The following is a 21,649-nucleotide window of genomic DNA, read 5'->3' on the forward strand; positions in this document are numbered from 1 at the left end:
AATACTGACCAATTTACTAATTTTATCATAAAAAGTTCAAATTGATTGCATTGAAGTATTGAACCAATTAATGCGTATTAATATAAATATTATTGTTATAGTATGTAATTATAATATACAGAGTGAGTGTTATGTATAAAAACCCTCAATTATCTCGGAAACGTCTTGCACGATTTTTATAGGTTTTGAAGGGTAGGGGTGCTCTAATGCAGCCGATATTATAGTGATAATTACATTGTTGTCAGATCTTCCGTTTTTTCTGGAAATCTAATGAACTTTCTTATTTCAAATGGAACACCCTGTATGTCTTTTGCGTTTTGAAGTCCTTAAGAAATACCGATTATTTTTCATGTTATATTTTCATATTATAGACCCAAAAAAGGTCTTTTGTAATTTTTCTCTAATGTTAATGGTTTTCGAGCTCTAAACAATTTAAAACTGGAAAAAATCGAATACTGACGATTTTCAAGGTTCAAAAATTGTGTTTTTGAGCCTTGAAAATAAAAAATAATATTTTTGAAACCGCTGAGTACCCAAATTCAAGCTAATCCCTTCTTCTAGGCGCTCGATATAAACTTTTTTGGCCCGTTTTATTCTAAAATATTGCTTTTTAATAATTGTTAGTGAAGCGCATATGAGAGGACGGGCGATCGGGCTGCATTAACAATTAAAAAACAATATTTTAGAATGAAACAAGCTTAAATTACTTATTGGTAACTGATAAAATAAGGCTTGAACTTGAATTTGTATACTGGGTAGAAACAAAAATAATATTTTTGATTTGTATTTTTGAACCTTGAAAATCGTCATTATTCGATTTTTTTCAAGTTTTAAATTGGTTATAACTCGAAAACGATTAACGATAGGGAAAAATTACAAAAGAACTTTTTTGTTCCCAATGGTCCAAAGAACGTAAAATAATGTCTACCAGGGCCGAAAAAATTGATTTTTATAATTTGTTTAAATTTTTTTAAAATAAATGTTGCAATAACTCCGAAAGTATGACCTTTAGGTATGGGGAATATAACATGAAAAACAATTAGTATTTTTTAAGGACTTCAAAACGCAAAAAATATAGAAGTTATTCCAATTGAAGTAAAAATTTTTATTAGATTTTTAGAAAAACGAAAGATCTGACAACAATGTAATTATCACTATAGTATCGGCCGCATTAGAAAACCCCTACCCACCAAAATTTATAAACATCGTGCACACCGTTTTCGAGATAATTGAGGGTTTCCATACATAAACCTCACTCTGTATAAATTATTATTAAGTACACATTAATTGGTTCAATACTTCAATGCAATCAATTTGAACTTTTTATGATAAAATTAGTGAATTTGTCAGTATTTTAAATGTATATTTTGAATCAAGGTATAAAAAATACGACTATATCAGTTGCAATAAATTATCAAATTGATAATATTATATCCAACAAACAGGGTGAATTTTCGATATTCGATTCGATTTGCTTCGCGTTAGAGATATCGAAAAAAGTTATTTGGAAAAGCTGTTCCAAATATTATTATGAGCCCACATACCAAATTTTACAACAAAATTCACACTTTTAGCGTTTTTTCTATTGTTGTAGTCAGGATCCTAAATCCTAAAATTGGTTGTCCCGAGATGCATCTCGAGAGAGCCAAAAACGGTTTTTTCAATTTTTTCGTTCTTTCTGCTCAGATATTAAAAATTCTGCTTCTGCCATTCAAAATAACGATAAAAACACACCAAAAAATACTATTTACAAGTTGGCCAAATCATATTTACATAACCTAAAAATTTTTTGAAAATTTCAAAAAATTTTCCTGGGCTCATTTTTTATTACAAAAATCTGAAAAAAATCAGGCTGTTTTATATTCAAAGTATACATCCTCTTTAATTTTTTCAGATTTTTAAATTAAAATTGCGCTTACAAAAAAATTAAACCTAAAAATTTTTCTTTTCTCGATTTAAGAGGTTTTAGGACCTATGGGAAAATAAAAATTTGCATGAGGACATAATTTTATATCCTTTATCGAAAACATAAGTAGCGGCGCTGATCGGTGCGGGGGCATTTTTGACCATCTTATCTCGCTATAGCCTTTGTCTGTCGTCAATTTTGTACTGATGTCATTAATTCTATGACTTGTTATACTTCCTACTATCGTATTTATCTTCATATCATTCGTTAAATTACTGAGCTGTCATATTGACACATTTACTTTTCATAAAATATAACGAAATAGTCTGGGCTGATTATCGGAGAATAGGCCATTTTTGGGAAAAGTTGTTTACCAGCACTTTTATTGCTGGAATCGAATCTTATGATTGTATAGTAAATGTAGGTATAGTAAATGTAGGTATGCAAAGTCCGCAGATAGTGTGCTACTTTTTTTATAAACAAAATGGCGCCCGAAAATCGTGTTTTTTTCAATTTTTGCTCTATAACTTCAACTATTTTAAGTTTAAAAAATCAATGGGAAAATCCCAATAGTTGGCTGTATACCATAGTTTAAAAAACCAATACAGAAGTAAAAACTTCGAGATGTATTCTGGTATAAAATCGTTTATTTAAAACTATAAAATGTCATGGATTGCAGAAGGTTTTCGTTCTAAACAGAACATCTTCAGTGCATCCTGCCGAGTATTTTGAAACTAGCACACTGTAAATAGTGTTAACATCATCGTATATGGTTTACATAATGTAATATATTAAAATGTTATGACTACAAGTCGATGTTGATAGATAAAGTGGAACACATGCTAAAAGGGTGCCATGGTTCCCTGCTCGAAGATGCTAGGTACTTGCCAATTCAATGGGCACAGGCCAATCATAAAATAGGTTGGTCTGTGCCCATTGAATTGGCAAGTACCTAGCATCTTCGAGCAGGGAACCATGGCACCCTTTTAGCATGTGTTCCACTTTATCTCTCACATCGACTTGTAGTCATAACATTTTAATATATTACATTATGTAAACCATATACGATGATGTTAACACTATTTACGGTGTGCTAGTTTCAAAATACTCGGCAGGATGCACTGAAGATGTTCTGTTTAGAACGAAAACGTTCTGCAATCCATGACATTTTATAGTTTTAAATAAACGATTTTATACCAGAATACATCTCGAAGTTTTTACTTCTGTATTGGTATTTTAAGTTTACACCAGATACATCCAAATAAAAATTCACCGCAATTAAATTCTGCATACAGACGTGTTTTCCCCGATTCACTTTGACGAAAACTTTCCCCGGAAAAAGCGGGTTTTTCCAACAAAATCTTTAATTTTCAACTAAAATTTTAGGTATGTAATTGTTAATTGATAATTAAATAACTTTGTAACGTAAAAGCCCTTTTCGTATGGATTATAATTCCAGAAGCCGATGGAAATGGAATGAACAGTTTAGCAACAATTGAATTGTTAATTAAAAATTTAAGGTCACTATAATAGCGACAATAATTATGATACATAAGAATAACTATGATTTTTCCATAAAAAGACACTATACCTATCTAACGTACTTTACAGAATTAAAATTGGACTATCTAAGCGGCCTCAGGAATATTTTAAAATTATAAAGAATTTTTTGACTTATAAACAAATAGAATATCTCGGGAAACATTAAATTAAATTAAATTGTGAGAACAATATTCGAAAAATAGCGGCAGGACGCTTTTTCAAAAGAAAAAACGTTTAATTATGATGAGTAGTTCCTGAGATACAACCGGTCAAAGTTGACCGGAATTTACGGCAAAGATATAAACAATAGGATCATATGATGAAAGGGTTGCCAATGCGAGTCCATTATACAATTGGATATGGTAATTGAGTCAATACTCGCAATTTTTAGTTTGTATTTTTATTAGTTGTTACATAATCATGGGGCAACCGGTTCCGAGTCTTACAATATATGACTCATCATCAGGCCCAGTACAAAATAGTCTTTTCAATACAAACTACAAGCTAAAAAACACAAAACGAGAGACATGTACACATATATATACAAAACATAAAAACAACTTTGTCTTGGTTTTAATCACACACCATGAAGCCAAGCAACTGTGTAGTATTGAACTCAACCTTCCATAGTATGTAAAGATGAGACTTATTGTCATTGGGAGCGACCAATCTGATGAAAATTGCTTGGTATATAATTTTAATATATATACTACCATCATTCCTCAACTAGTTAAGGGATGATGGAGTTCTGACAAGATAGTATGCGATCAAAAGACATAATATAAAGTTATTAGTAATTAGTATGTACTTACATAACAGCCATTGAAACTGTTCCACAGCTAAAGATGTACATGCAGTCACCAGCTCCCGATCAACTATCCTTATGGGAGCTGGTGACTGCAAAATTGGAAAATGGAAAATTGCCAAAAATAGCAAAATTCCAATCAAACATTAGGTTGGAGAAAATGTAACCCTCAAAGTTCAAAATCGGTATACGTTAAAAAAATGCATTTTCTCGGCTTCCCATGGAGCAATTTCCTTCATTCTTTTTTTGTTCCCAAGTAACTCGAGTAGAGCCATCGAACTCATGCATTATTAAATGTCAGACTTGCTTTTGTTTTGTTATAATAATTTAAATTATTTATTATACCACAAAATTTTAATTTGTTTAAATAAAATTTGTTTAAATAATTATACAGCTTTCAAATGAGAATATTTATGTTTTTAACTTTAAAAGGTACACTTGTAGTAAGTTTATCTAAAAAAAAGCCTACAACTGGAAAATATATGTAGTTTTCTGTTCTTATAAATAAATTAATCTATTATAACAAAACAAAAGCAAGTTTTGAATTTTGAATTTTTGAGTGTTACATTTTCTCCAACCTAACTTTTTATTGGAATTTTGCTATTTTTGGCAATTTTCACACGTATTATCGATAGTTTTTATTATAACAATATGTGTTATGAGTATTTTAAAGATATAAAAATTGGTATGGAGAAAGAGGACAAAAATAAAAAGGTGATGGTTTGAAAATTATGATCCTATTGTTTATATCTTTGCCGTAAATTCCGGTCAACTTTCACCGGTTGTATCTCAGGAACCACTCCTCATAATTAAACGTCTGTTCTTTTAAAAGAAGCGTCCTGCCACTGTTTTTCGAATACCGTTATCACAATTTAATTTAGTTTAACATTTCTCGAGATATTCTATTTGTTTATAAGCCAAAAAATTGTTTATAATTTTTAAAATATTCCTGAGACAGCTTAAATAGTCCAATTTCAATTCTGTAAATTATATGAGATAGGTATAGTGTCTTTTTCTGAAAAAATCATAGTTATTCTTATGCATCATAATTATTATCGTTATTATAGCGACCGTAAATTTTTAATTAACAATTAAATTGTTGCTAAGCTGTTCATTCAATTTCCATCGACTTCTGGAATTACAGTCAATACGAAAAGGGCTTTTACATTACCAAGTTATTTAGTTATTGGTTAACAATTACTTATCTTAAGTTTTAGTTGAAAATTAAAGATTTTGTTGGAAAACCCCGCTTTTTCCGGGGAAAGTTTTCGTCGAAGTGAATCGGGGAAAACACGTCTCTATGTAGAATTTAATTGCGGAGAATTTTTATTTGAGTGTTTTGGGTGTAAAGTTAAAATCTTTGGAGTTATAGAGCAAAAATTGAAAAAAACACGATATTCGGGCCCCATTTTGTTTATAAAAAAAGTAGCACACTACCTGCGGACTTTGCATACCTATATTATTAATACATACAATAATAAGATTCGATTCCAGCAATAAAATTGCTGGTAAAGAACTTTTCCTTCTATTTTGCTAATTAGCCCAGAGTAAAACGACATCTATCCTTTTCGGAATGAAATAAATATACAAACACTATTAGGTCTGGATCTCGCGTATGAAAAAAAAGTTGATTAATAGCAAGCTGCAAATTTGTTAATAGCTTAAGGGTGTATAGTCGGACAAACTTTGATATATGGGAATACTGGAACAGGGGAAGTTCTAATTGTGAAACAGGTTAAAAATTTGGAACGGTCAGACCACGAGAACGGCACATGTATTTTGTCCGACAAAACAGACTTAAACTCTTCGAACAGAGATTAAACTCTCATGCAAAAATCAGACTGCTATTTATTACCAAATGGGCGTTTTATTGAGTGGAACATGTAGAATATGTCAAGTGCCAGGAATGATGACAAGTGATAAATAGCAGTCCGATTTTTGCATGAGAGTTTCATCTCTGTTCGGAGAGTTTAAGGTTGTTCTGTCGGACAAAATAAATGTCCCGTTTTCGTGGTGTGACCGTTCCAAATTTTTAACCTGTTCCACAATAATTAAAACTGCCCCTGTTCCAGTGTTCCCACATATCAAAGTTTATCCGACTAAACACCCTTAAGCTATTAACAAATTTTCAGCTTGCTACTAATCAACTTTTTTTTCATACGCGGGATCCAGACCTATATCCATTATCACTTGCAACTGATGTCCCCTAGAGAAGCTTCTAATTTCCCGTTATTTATGTATTTATATCATACTCGTGACAAATCAGACAAAACAAACAAAACTTTTGAGAAGAAAAAAAAATTGAAATCTAAACTATTTGCGTACTAAATCAACTAATTAAATAGATATAGATAAATACAATTTAAAGTTTAATAGCCTTGGAAAATAAATAAAATAAAATTTAAAAATTTAAAGAGACAGACAATGGTAAGAGCTTTAACACGATATCTTATTTGACACCCATTGCCATTAAAAATGTTAGGGTGATTATTATCCTGGCGTAGGGGTGAGAGTAAAATAATCGAAGATACTAGAAGAATGTGTTTCCTTTTATCCAACAATTGATCAGTCGTTGGGTTTTTGTTTTAGTTCCATTTCGTAGTTTTCCATAATTATTCTTTGTTTCCTTTTCGCCCGTCCACCCGTTAAATGGACGAGACATCGAATAATTGTTTTAGTTCATTTTTATGTCCAGTTTTTACTTCATAAAATCCAGATTTATAATATTTGAAACGAACTGACATTTATTAAACCCGTAAAACTGCTTTGCAACAATTTTCACAGAGGTTGTAATATTTGACATGAAAATCTAGTTGTATCTACAATAGTTACGTATATTAATCAAAACACAAGTGAGGTTAACCGCATGCCAAAACTTGCATTGCGTATTATCCCATGTAGACACATTTTCCAAAATATTTTGGTGTTTGCGGAATCACTAGTAGTGCATGTTTTAATAAAACACAGCATGTTGTAATACGGTAAATGCAGATTTGAGTATAATTTCTTTAAACGTTTATCCGCAGCAGTCTATTAAATATAAATAATCTAATAATAAGCGTCTGTTGGTTTTGAAATAAAAAATTGACTTTAGAAAAGTAAAGTCAGTCTAATGACTAGATCAAACATGACAATCCGATAATATACTACAGGGTGTAACAAAAATACAGGTCATAAATTAAATCACATATTCTGGGACCAAAGATAGATCGGTTGAACCTAACTTACCTTAGTCCAAATGTGCACCTAAAAAAAGTTATAGCTCTTTGAATTTACAAAATGAAAATCGATTTTTTCCAATATATCGAAAACTATTTGAGGTTTTTTATTGAAAATGGACAAGTAGCAGTTTTGGGGCAGGAGCATCTTTAAAGATATTATAGTGAAATTTGTGTACCCCATATAAATTTTATGGCAGTTTTGTTCCCTTAAACACCCCCAAACTTGTGTATACGTTCCAATTTAATTATTATTGTGCTACCATTAGTTAAACACAACGTTTTTAAAACTTTTTGCTTCTTAGTATTTTTTTGATAAGCCAGTTTTTATATGCGGCTTCTCTTTAATATGTTTACATAAAAATTTTATGGGGATTTTGTTCCATTAAACCCCCCAAATGTTTGTGTACGTTCCAATTACACTATTATTGCGGCACCATGAGTTAAAGACAGTGTTTTTAAAACTTTTTTGCCTCTTAGTATTTTTCGGTAAGGTACATTTTATCGAGATGTGGCTTCTTTTTTAAAAGATACCTAAAAATGTAAATTACAAATAAATTTTCATATTATTAGCAGGTCTCTATAATCGTACTTAAGCATATACAAATATGTGGTAGATTTGACAAATATTTTCCGAAAAGTACTAAGAGGCAAAAAAGTTTTAAAAATAATGTGTGCAACTATAGGCGTAAACAGGGGGGGGTTTTGGGGGTTATAACCCCCCCATTTGGATGTACTTTGAGCTCTATACGCTTAACACCATAGCCCTCAGAGACCTTCCAGTAGTTGTAACCCCCCCTTAGGATCATCCTGGTTACGCCTATGTGTGTAACTAATGGTACCACAATAATAATTGAGTTGGAACGTACACACAAGTTTGGGGGGTTTAATTGAACCAAACCCCCATACAATTTTTATAGGGTACACAAATTTCACTATAATTTTTTTTAAGACGTTCCTGCCATAAAAATGCTACATGTCCATTTTCAATAAAAAACCTCTAATAGTTTTCGATATATAGGAAAAAATCGATTTTTATTTTGTAACTTCAAAGGGCTATAACTTTTTTTATGTGCACATTTAGACTAAGGTAAGTTAGATTCAATCGATCTATTTTTGGTCCCAAAATATGTGATTTAATTTATGACCTGTATTTTTGTTACACCCTGTATATACATACACACACTTTAAAATGTGCAAACAATACAATATATTATCTAAAATATAAAATATACACAGTTACGTTTAGTTAGAATACTTATTTATGAATCAGGTTCAGTGGATTTTCACGTTTTTGAGTTTGTTGAATCTTATCAAGCAAGTTAATTCTCAGGGCATTTAGATGATTTTATAGGCGTTTTACCATAGGTCGTCTGTTGTAGATCTCAACACTTTGGATTGTAGTCTTTCCATTACGGATCCCAGTCCAGTGGATCTTCTACCCAGTATCCAAAATAATGTTAACGAAATTTTAAGTTTAACTGTGGGCGCTTTTTCCATATAAAGTATGGCTTCTCCATGTCAAAGTTTTATCCAGATGCACTCCATGCAAAGTTATTTAACCCTTTCAGCTTGTGGAGGAGTTGCTTTCTTATTTATATCTATACTAGTCAATATTTACGAAATTTTGTAAAGAGATATGTTGTGATTTATATTAATTGATCTTTATGTGCCATCTCTTTGTCCACTTTTCAATGTCCTTAACCTTCGGATGACCAAGGGGGGTAAATTTGGACTCCAGCGTATGTTTTTCTTTAATAACTTCAAAGGAATTTTCAATTTTTAACTCATTATTTTTTCATTTGACTTTAATATCAGTCTAGATATTCTCATATTTTAAAATAAAAAAATTCCCTATATTTTACGAATAAAAAATATATATTCTGTTGATGTTGAAGTTGATGTTTAGTAAAATACCGTCTATTATGTGGAATTCCAAGTAGTTTTACACTTCGCGATATCAAAATTAATTTTTACACTGTGGTGCCTGTTATGTACAAATCATGACATTCCTGTCTACTACAGTTAGTCATTATTATCTTACTGAGGCTGAGTTACGGGAAATTGTTACTGCTAGCGATTTTTATGATGATATAGAAGATGAAATAGTATAGAAAACGATGATGTATTGTTAGATGAAGATTTAAATGCTGAAAACATTCATTCCAGGTCATTTTTGACCTGGGGTCATTTTTTACCTCCGTTGGTCACACGTGTAACAAAAAAAGATTGGTCATCGGAAGGTTAATATGCCTTTGAACAGATTTTGTAGCTCTTGCGAGATTATTATATGTGACTAACAAAGCAGTGTCGTCTGCGAATCTTGTTGATGTTACATTTTCATTTGTTGGTGTGACCCAGCACACTACCTTGATGGACTCCCGATCGTATATGGTACATTTTTGAAATGTCTGATTTATACTTCATATGGTAGTACCCTTCTTCTAAATAATATGATTTTAGTAAAAACAGTGTTGCCTCTAAAACCTGAGTTTTTATTTTAAAAGCAACCCTTCGTGCCACACTTTATCAAAAGCCTGACTGACGTGAAGCAAAAGTGCAGAGCAGTATTGTTTTTCTTCAAGTCTTCACTATAACAACGACACTACGTGCTTGTTCTATTATTGTTGAATGTTTCTCTTTGATACCAAACTGATGATCCGATAAAAGATTATTGTTAGTTAATATCTTCATGAGTCTTGTCGCTAATAGCCTCTCAAATAGTTTAGCTGTTACCAGTTAAGAGACTAATAGGACGATAAGAGGTATGTTCGTAAGGTATTAGTTTACCAGGCCTATGTATCATTATTATATCAGTAATGTTCCATTGAGTTTGTATAATTATTTTAAGTCATACTAAGGCGGTGAAAAGTTGTCTTATCACAATTTATTCCTTTATGTGGTAATAACTTTAAACCAACCTTTTTTGTTTTTAACCTATATTTGACAATATTTTTTACTTTCTATTGCAATACTACATTAATTTTCTCAGCTCACTTAGCTGTCGGATTGCTGCTAGACTTTCATAGATACTTCATAGCAGGGCCGGACTGGCTCATGAAAAAGGCGCCAACCCAAATTCTAAAAAAGGCGCCAACCTAATCTCCAAAAAAAGGTGCCAGACCCTCCTCCTATTTATTAATATTATTTAATATTATTTAATAATAATTTATTATTTATTAATATCAATTTATTAATATTTATCAATATTACTTGTGAATTCTTTTAAATTTAATTTTAATTTAAATCCATAAAGTAATTCACTATTTTTATTGGGAAGAGTAAATTATATTAGGATACCGCAAAAATATACCTTCAGTTTCCCAGTATCTCTTTTACTCCATTACGCTCTTTGGTAGGTACTCTCTGGAGACTCCAAACAAATTTTTGAAAAGTGTGAGTAATTTTTCAACTGCTTTAACAGAAGAATCTACTGGTTCAAAAACATTTAACAAAAATTATAATGACTGGTGTTCAACAGAATCTTGTTGAATGTTGTCAAATTTTTAGGGCGCTCTAAAACTCCATACATAATATAAGAGTAAACCTCGATAAAAAATCCGCAATTCCAGGGGAGGCAATCTTTCAATAGAGCTCCTTACTTGGGGAAAAACATCTAGAGATAAGGATGAGAACTACGACATAAGGCTATGGTAAGAGCAATGGAGAAACTTAATAGAGACATAAATAATTTCGTGAAACTAATGTCCAACCATACAAACACGAAGGTCGAGATCAATAATGAGAGGTAAAAACCTTAAGAGAGTCACAGCAGGCACTTTCAGACAAGTCGCCCTCGGCAGCATTGAGAAACTAGATAGAATAATGGAGAAAACCGGCGAGGAATGCATATTGACTTCGAAAGTTCTTTCCCGAAAAACTTACTGAAAGAGAGATAGAAATGATCGCAAAGTTCCTGAACTCAGGTGAAAGAGCCTTTGAAAACATAAACGACATTATAAAGTCGAATGGGAATAAAATAACTATATGCGGTGGCCAAACCCGAAAGAGGGAATAAATCTGCAGGCGACTTAGTAGTGGTAATGGAACCTGGACTTTCCGGTGAGGGGATAAGGTACCACGATCTGATAAGAAAAAAACCGGTAGTATGTGTCAGTATACATACAGACCAGGAGGGCTGAAGTAGCTCCAACTTAATACTATGACCACAATTACAAGGAAGGGTCAGGAGGAAGAGAACAGGGGAAATGGGTGAAGGAAATGGACGGGGATAAGAGACTACTGTCAATTCTTTTGAAATTGAGGGAAGACATGGAGACACTGGAGATCAGAGAGGCGTCCCTAAGAGTAATAGGGGCCTAAAGAGGTAGGAACATCAGGAAGCTCCTGAAAGTAATCTTTATGGGTATAGACCTCCACCTCGCACTGGAGGAGTACGAACGCGGGGACGCAGAAGGTGATTGTGAAGGGAGGTGGAAAGTCCTACGCCGAGTTGCTCAAGCTAATTAAGGGTAGCGCAGACACGAGGAAGGAGGGGATTAGCGTCAAAAGCACTAAGAAGACTAGGGGCGCGGGGACCTCAACCTCGAAGTGATAGGAAAAGAACAAGCCGAGCTTCTGAAAAAGACTATCGTGGCCCGCCCGGAAGGAAACACAGTAGAGGACGACCAGGGCTATCAGGACCAGGTGAACATATTTGATATGGACGGAGATGTCACAATGGAAGAAATCCTGAGGATCCTTTGGAGGTATACCGGCAGCAGGAAGCCTTCTTCTTCTTCGTCTAGCCATTCACGTCCACATCTGAACATAAGCCTCTTCAAGTCTTCCTTTCAATTGTTTTTTGTTGTACGCTACTTGTAGAAAATTTTTCGCGGCAGTCCGTTTCAGATCATCTGTTCATCTCATAGGAGCTCTGCCTCTGGGTCTTTTGTGTTGGTATGGTCTCCAGGTTAGAATTGTTCTGTGCCATTTGTTTAGATCGCTCTTAGCTACATGTCCAGCGTATTCCCATTTCAATTTTAATGATTTTTTTACCACATCGGTGACTTTGGTTTTCTGTCTTATCCATGTGTTTGTTTTCCTGTCCTTAAGTGATATGCCAAGCATTGCTCTTTCCATCGCGTGTTGAGTGACTCTGAGTATGTTCATAGTCTTTTTTGTGATTGTCGATGTTTGTGCCCCATATGTTAATATCGGAATATTGCATGCATCTCGGTATAATGCATGAATGTAGGAAGCCTAACGACGTCAAACTCATCTCTATAAGGAAAAATAGAGAAGGAAATACAAAAGTCACAGTCGGACTGACGCACATCGGAGCCAAGAAGGCACTGGAAAGAGAAAATGCCCATTCGTTGGGAGTCGTGCAAAATACGAGATAGACTGTGCATATCCAGCGGTGCCTCAGATGCCTGAAATTCGGGCATAGTAAAACTGACTGCAAGGGAGAAAACAAGCTGAACTCCTGCTACAGATGTGGCAAGGGGGGCACCAGACACGAGAGTGAAGTAGTGAGATGACTTTTTGCCTCACTTTTAGAGTCCGGTCACAGAGCCGACCGCTTACAGTGCTCGGAGTATAAAAAACTGATCCTGGAAAAGCGGGGCTCAAGAAAGACCCTGGCACAAGGAACGAGGAAAGGATGGATGAACGCATCTAGGATCAGGAATCGGCAGCGTACGGGTAAGTAAGTTAGAGAGATAAAACCATATAATAGGAGGAAGTTTCTTCAAATAAATGTGGGAAGGGCGAGAGCCGCTCACGACGTTACGGAGGCACTTGCACGACGGAAAGGTTATGACGTGACCCTCTTTCAGGAGACCAATGTAAAGTTGATCTCTCGACAAAGAATAATTAATGATACGAGATCTGATGGGAAAGTCACAAACCAATTAGAATGGATCCACGCCATGAGGTGTACTGTGCTAAATGTCGGTAAGGCAACTACATTCGTGAGAGGTAGTAGTAGTAGTGAATCCTTTCTGGACATCTCACTGGTTTCAACGTCACTTCTAAACAGGGTCATAAGCTAGACTGTTTTGGAAGAAAAATAGCTCAGCTTACATAAGTGTGTGAGTTTTGAAATAACGAGCAAAAAGAATCAACAGAAAGATAGAGATATCGATATAAAGAAACTTAAATGAAGAGGTTTTGTGGATGCTTTTGGTCCGAGATGCGAGGATGTAAGTGAGTTGATTGTAGGTCTGAGTGCAGCATCGGAGTTGGCTTGTGTGGAGTCAAATGAGAGGTATGAAAGGAAACAACCATACTGGTGGAACGAGCGGCATACATATTTGAGGACAAATTGTATAAGAGTAAGAAGAAAGTGCAAGAGGTTAATAAGATTCAAGAAGGAGATTTGTAAGAGAATGAATGAATTGAAGCGAATGCAGAATGGGTACGGAAATGAGATTAGATGATCGAAAAGAGAGAGGTGGAGTAACCAGCTTCAGGATCTCAAAAGAGATATCTAGGGCAAGGTTTCAAGATTGTGTGTAGCGAATTGAATGGTGTAGTGCTTTGCATCTAGGCTATTAACATAAAACCCTGGGCACCATTTTCAAGCTATGTGTTTTAGCCTTTGATTATCTGAATTAAGTTATCTTAGTTGAATTTTGTTGTAACCACTGGTTTCATTATGTAAACCTCTAGGGCGCAACAATCCTATATGTATAATGTAGTTACATTAAGAGCGCAGAAAAATGCACTTATGTATTTTAGGCCAATTGTGAGATGTAACACTCTTATAGTATAATAGAAAAAGCGGATATTGATACCTACGAAAGGCGCTTGAATCGCAAAAATAATCTTCGAGGGCGGCGCGCATCGCATCTAAGCTATTTGATTATTTGATACCTGATACGAGATGACAAGTTGTATTTTGTCAATTGTCTGGCTTCATTATTTAGGATTCTGGGACGCAACAATCTATTATGTATAATGAAGTTATGGAGAGTTAACACTCTTTATATCAGATAATCAAATAGCTTAGATACGACGCGCAATGCCCTTGCAAACCATTTTTACGATTTGGGCGCCTTTCGTAGTTCTAGTTACAAATATCCGCTATTTCTATTATAATAGAAACAGCGGAAATTAATCCTACGAAAAGGCGTCCGAATCTTAAAACTTGTTTTTGAGGGCGTAGCCCGTTGCATCTAAGCTATTTATTATAATAGAATCAGCGGAACTTGATACCTACGAAAGGCGCCCGAATTGTAAAAATTTTCTTCGAGGGCGCCGCTCGTTGCATCCAAGCTATTATTTATTTTAAAAGAAACCGCGGATATTGATACCTACGAAAGGCGCTCGAATATTAAAAATGTTTAAATTAAAATTTGTATTTTGTTATACCGACTGGCTTCATTATGTAGGTTTCTGGTGCGCCCTCGGCGCTAGAAGGGGAAGCCAGAGGCAAGTAAAAACATTTTTTAGGGGAATGGTAGCTGCATCATCTTTGTGTAAAGGTTCAAAAAAAATTTTTTTGAGCGTTTATTTTTTTATGGATAAATACCAACGAAAGCAAAAGGCGCACCGGCCCAAGGGCCGGTGGGCCGGCGGGCCAGTCCGGGCCTGCTTCATAGAGACTTTCATCTTCTTCAGCACTGACAGAGAGTCGGGGTTTGAATTCTTCTTTAAAATATTTTCCAAATGTCTTTGCTTTTACTTGATCTCTTCTTACCCACGAGCCATCTAGGTTTCTTAATATTGAGATGTCTTTACTGGGTTATTTTAGTGTCTTGGTAGCCTTTCAAATTGATTAATCGGTGTCTGTTGTTGTTAAATTTTGAAGATACTTTTCAAGGTAGGAGTTTTTGCGTTGTACTGCTGTATTTTTAGCTATTTTGCGTTTCTATTATAGCTCTATTGTAGTACACGCGCTGTTCGACAACAAACTGTGAATTGTTTCTTTGACAAAGTCGTGTTCTGACTCTAGCTCAGCTATTATGCATACCTAAACAGATTCGAAATTTACCAGTAAAGACAACGCCATTACGTTCGCCATCCTAAACCAATTTTTCTGCACCATTCAAGACGATTACGTTGATGTTCAGAAGTCAAAAGCCCTTGTCGCCGAAATGAAAAAAGGAAAAGCTGCAGCAAGTTTGAAGAAAAATTGTTCGGATTTCAGTGGATCTTCCATGTTCTGCAAACCATCGATTTACAAAATACTTGGTAGTGGAGAACTGGCCTCTTAGAGCCTTAAAATTTTAATAAAAGGAAATAATTTGTAATAGATATTTAGATTTCTACGTTACTTAGTATTTTATTTGACTTACCAACAATTTCTTGTAAATTGTCAAAGCTGTTGTCAATAATAATTGTTTTAGCATTAATTTTATAAACGGGTAATTCTTTTTATTATTATTCTATTATTTAAGATGCTTTCCTCGACTTTCTATTTATAACCTTCTACGGTATACATACTTGGTGCAAACGATATTTAAATAAAATATAAGACAATTCATTTTTCAAGAAGATATATGGGCGTACCTGTCTTGTATTTGCTTAAACTGCACTATTTCATTCATTGTATTATTCATTTCTCAAGTTGTGCATTTATAACGGAGCGTTAGCGTTATACCAGAAATAAATGAAATCGGAAACTCTATTTCTACAAAAGTTGTCTAATGTAATTAAGGTAACACACATTCCCAAAATGAACCTAAGTAGAAATTTAAACGGGAGTAAATTTATATTATCGGACATAAAATTCATAAACAAAATTAGTGATGAAAATATTAGCTTGTATATAAAGGCTATAAATACTTAAGCTTATGGTGTGTGGAAGGAGGGGAATGGTCGAATATTTCACAAAATGAACATCTTATCAAAAAATTGAAAACACACGTGTTCAATACTTTTCAAAAATTTAACGAACGATACCAAACTTCATTTCCCACCCACCCCCTAGAAGTGTGGTGGGGGGTAACTTTAAAATCTTAAATACCAACCTCCATTTTTATTTCAGATTTGGATCCTTATGCAAAAGTAAGTAAATTTTATTCGAGATATTTTTTAGAATTGTTTATAATATCGAAATAATATAATCTTTATAATCGAAAAAGAAATCGATGTATTCTTGTTCCTTATGAAAATTTAGTGAACGGTATAATATTCTGAGAGCTACAACACCTTTAAACGAAAACCTGTCTAATATTCTGAGAGCAATACTTTTAACACGTTGATTAGGGATGGCGGTATTTGACAAAACACCGGTTTCCGGTTATACCGGTTTTTCTTGCTTACGGTTTAACCTGGCGGTTATAACCGGCCAAAAAACCAGTTTTTTGAAAAACCGGTTTTCGGTTTTTTTAATCCAGTAGGTTACAAGAAATGGGATTTAAAAAAATAATATCAACATAAATATTTTACTTAAAAATAAATTGGATAATGCAATTTATCTTTTATTTTTACTACCATCAAAAAAAATTTATCATGTCATGTATTACTTTTAACACATTTGTATATTTGTAGAATAGGTACATTTTAACTCATTTAATACTTCCTGTATGGGTGTATCGTTTTGAAAACGTAGGGAAGTTCCTGGAGATTCGTATTCGTAATCAGTAATTCGATATTCATAGTCAGAGCAATATTTTTGGTAATCAGAAAAAGTCATTCACCCACTTTCAATGTCAAGAGTTAAGTGTGAAAAATAGATGATGTTTGCGTCTAATTCAACCAGATCACTTCTTATGTAAATATTGTGATTACAAGTACCTTTTCAAGGAAATATTATAATAAAACTTAATACATGTTTCTGGCTGATGTAAGATTGCACTTTCAGTTTGCTTCTGTATTTATAAAATAAAATAAAATTTGAATTATGGTTTTGTTTGGAATAATTACTTGAGAATAATAATTATGATTGGGATCCAAAATAATACCTAACCTAATCCTAATCACCGTAAAAACCTAATAACCGGTTTTTACTTTAAAAAGAAAAAAACCGGTTATAACCGGGACAAAAAAAGCAACCGGTAAAACCGGTTATTGCGAAGTAAAAAAACCGGTTTTAGGTTTAAACCCAGAGGTTTTTCCCATCCCTAACGTTGATGGACAGGACGTCTATAGACGTCTAATCTCCATTGATGTAATGTGACACAACGTCTATAGACGACATTTTTAAAATAACGAGTTGTGACAAAAAATCGGTGTCTAAGAGTGTCGAATTACATTTACAGATGCATATGAAATGTGACACGGTATCCATGATCGTGGTCCATATTTAAAAAAATCTGAAAAGCTCATTGTTTCTATAAACTATAGGCACTAAAAGAAATTCAGCAACTTTTCTATTCTACTTTGCAAAATACATAATATAGTGTCACAACACTTGCTTATACATTTGACGCACTGTCCATCTACGTGTTAAATAAAAAAACTGAAAAAAACGTGTTCAATATTTTTTAAAAACTATCGAATGACATCGATCATGATCAAAAACCCCATTTCCTGGGGGTGGGGTGGGGGCAAATTTGGAATTTATAATATTTTTTTCCTATTTTCCCATTTTTATTGCAGATTCTGATTCCATAAAATATTCTTAAAAATGTGTATTCTTCACTACTATAAACATTAAATTGCAGATTTCGGATCTGTCTATTTTTACATAAAATCCCAATATGCAAGGAAGAATGCTTCTTTCAATTTAAGATTTCAATGTTTTCCCCCTCCCCATCCCAAGGGAGTGGGAGTGCGGAGACGTGTTTGGTGCCATTCAATAGATTTTTGAAAAATAATACAAACGTATTTTCTCGGTTTTCATTTTTGGAAGCGTATTTATTGATATATTAGACCGTGCCTATAATTTACCTAGAGAATCACAGTAAATTGTTTTTTCTGATTATAGCACAATGTATCAACAATTCGAACAAAATCTCCTTATAAAAGTTATTTATTTTTTTATGAGGAATCCAAATCTGCAATAAAAATGCACATTCCAATTTAAGATTTCAGGGTGGTCGTGTATGGTGTCATTCGACAGATTTTTGAAAAATTTTGAAAATGTGTTTTTCAGTCTTTCGAGCAGATGTTCATTTCGAGAAATATTAGACCGTCCCACTTCTTTTCACACCCTGTATATAAAATACAATCTTATCACTACATATTAAGGCCATTCTTTCGAAAACTTTTTTGAGATTATTTTTTTACACTACAAAAGTACTAAAAGCAGGGAAATTGTCTCTATAGAAAACTAAACACAAACAAATCTATCAACAAACAAGGTATGTTGGCAAATATGTCATAAGAGACAAATCCGTAGTAAACATTAATACTGTACATGTGTACATAGAACAGATATCTTACTTTTATATATTTAGGAATCTCTAGTGGACATGATCTTGCAAAATATCTTAAACACCTGTAACATTACAAAAGTCACATCTTTGATATTTTATTTTTAAATAATTATTTTATTCTATTTTCTTTAATATTTCATTAATAATTATCTTCTATTCGTTTTAACTTGCTTTTTCGTTAAAAACTTATTTAGCGCCCTCTTTATTATCCTCTTTTATTATCCTCCTTTATTATCCTCTTTTATTATCTTCTATTTACTTTATCTCTTTTCATCTAAAATCTAAATCATCAATTGAACATACTGAACGTACCCTGTATATTCTTACTCTGTAAATATCTGTATTTCAATACGGAACATGCCTGCTACATTATAGTACTTGGTCGTCATTTCAAATGTCGTTTTTAATGACAGTGTCACTTCATCCCTACCCGAAGACACAAAATGAAAGGGAAAAATTATTTCTTAAAAAGGCATGTAATGTGAAAAATAAATCATTTTTATTCAAATCATCTTTCTCTTGGGGTAAGAATTCATTATTATTTTTTCTTGTATTTTGTGTAATAACCATGTGTTTGCTTTCTGTATTTCATTATACCTATTGATCTGCTTTTAGTAATCAAATTTTAACTACACTAGGTTCACTTTCAAGATGCAGTAGAAATAAACAAACCAAGATACATTAAATGCTACTAGGAGCACTCCCGAATCATAATTTACAATGTATAAGCTTGGGAAATCATGATGTGGGATTTACAATATATATACATTGTAAATTATGATTCGGTTGTGCTCCTAGTGCCATTTAACGTGTCTTGGTTTGTTTATTTCTACTGCATCTTGAAAGCGAACCTACTGTAGTAGTAGTGTCAATCCTAATTCCATTAATTATTCCTTTGCCAATAACTACTTTTTACGATTGTTTGGCAAAGGCTCGTTTTTTGGTTTTCCTTCTTGATGTTTGATATGTGTTTTATCTTATAGTTTTTGGATAAGATCTACTTTTCTCCTTTCGGGAGAATAAAGCCCATCGCCGGTGATGCATCACTACAAGGCTGACAACTGCAACCAAATCGTCTAGACTACAGCCCACAACATCTTCAGCTGTAGGGGCCTAGGGCCTAATATCCTCCCAGGCCTACAAGAAGTCTACAGCAGTACCATTCGACATCAAGAGGTTACCATCAAATACCAGCTACCAAAAGCTACCAGCTACCAAAAGCTATAGTCCACAAATTGTTAGTTTTTGACAAGAATTCGAATATATTTGTTAATGCACTTAATAAGTCACATTTTTATTATATTTTTATGAACAATAAACATGATTAGTTAAAACTATTGTTTTGTTAGCTTCCATTCCGAATCTTCATAGTTCATTTCTAATATTAGGATAAGACGAACACACACCTTGAGAGACTGAGCTAAGCTAGGGGTGTAGCGATGGCTATCTTGGATGATTTAGGTAATATTTTCGAATATTATTTCAATTAGCTGGGGTTGTCCATCGCTTATTTCGTTTCACACCTCAAAAATAAAATTTCAGCTATTGTAACGGTGCGAAAATATTGGAAAATTTTGTGTATAACATTTCCGCGAAACACTTAACACGTTAATCGCCATGACACCGGACATTTGGGTTTCAGATCCTGTGGTCGTATACGCCCCGACACCCATAGGGCAACCTTTACTACTAGCGTTAACATCAAAGCCTGTAACCCAATTTTAGTACTTTGAAATACATTTATCTATACTGCCGTGCTAAGCCAAAGGCGGGAACTGATTTTTTATCGAAAATGAGATTTTTGTATTTTTAGGTAGAATAGGGTATTTAGTGTATATTTATAAAGTCTTTGGAGTTGTAGAAGCATTACATTTTAAATAAAATTGCAATTTTGTTAGCGGTATCTACACTTTTCAGTTAAAATACTAAGCCATTTGGCGGCAAATGTTAAATACTATGGCGTTTTGACAGTATCTGCTACAGTTGCCGTCCATATACCTTAGCATATTGCACTTACCGCTAATCTACTTTCAAGAATGCTACGCCTACATTTAGAAACCGCCAAATCGCCTTAGTATTACGAAGTAAATTCGGCCTAACTTTACAAGGTTAAATTATTGTCTTAGTTAAAAGAGTTGTGTTAGTAAAAGAAATAATTAGCGACGATGGTAAGCAATTTTCGAGATTAATATACCTATTGAAATGTATTTTCATTTTTGTTTATAGTATTTCAAGAAATAACCAAATTATGTTGTCCTAAACAATATGAATCTGCGCCAAGTGGATGATTTATATCTTGAATTAGGCGGTAAGAGATTTTCATATTTAAAAAGTATGTCTTTTTTTATTTGGGTTTTAAAAACTTAATAATATATCCACACGCTGTCCACAAACATTTTTAGAAAAAGAGACTTAAAATAGGTATTTTGTTTTTTTAGAAAATCTTAATCTAGATCTCTACTTAATCTTATGAGAATCCTTTACCTAAGTTTTATACAAAAATACTGGTTTTATTCCTTTATAAATTTTCTAAGGATGCGTCAGGTACCTGGATAATGATCCAAACATTTGTTTACATATTTTAAAAATCTTATATATCCCATAATTACGTATTTTTCGGTCTAAAAGACAATGTCATCATATTTTAATCATAACATATAATATAACTAGTTTGTACAATACAACTAATACAATGTTAAAATTTGGCCTAATTACTGTAAGTAATGGTATTTTCCCGAATATAATATTGTGAAATACCCAATAATATAACAATGCATAATAATATTAGGGTAGGTGTCGGCCATCATAAAAATATTAAACCTCTATAATAACTCAGGCCTGTCGTAAAATAGCAAACCTTTGTCGCTAAGAAACAAAATAAAAATAGCTGAGAAAGTCAAAAGTATGG

Source organism: Diabrotica virgifera, chromosome 7 (genome assembly GCF_917563875.1).
Source record: "Diabrotica virgifera virgifera chromosome 7, PGI_DIABVI_V3a".
In the NCBI taxonomy this organism is placed as follows: domain Eukaryota; kingdom Metazoa; phylum Arthropoda; class Insecta; order Coleoptera; family Chrysomelidae; genus Diabrotica; species Diabrotica virgifera.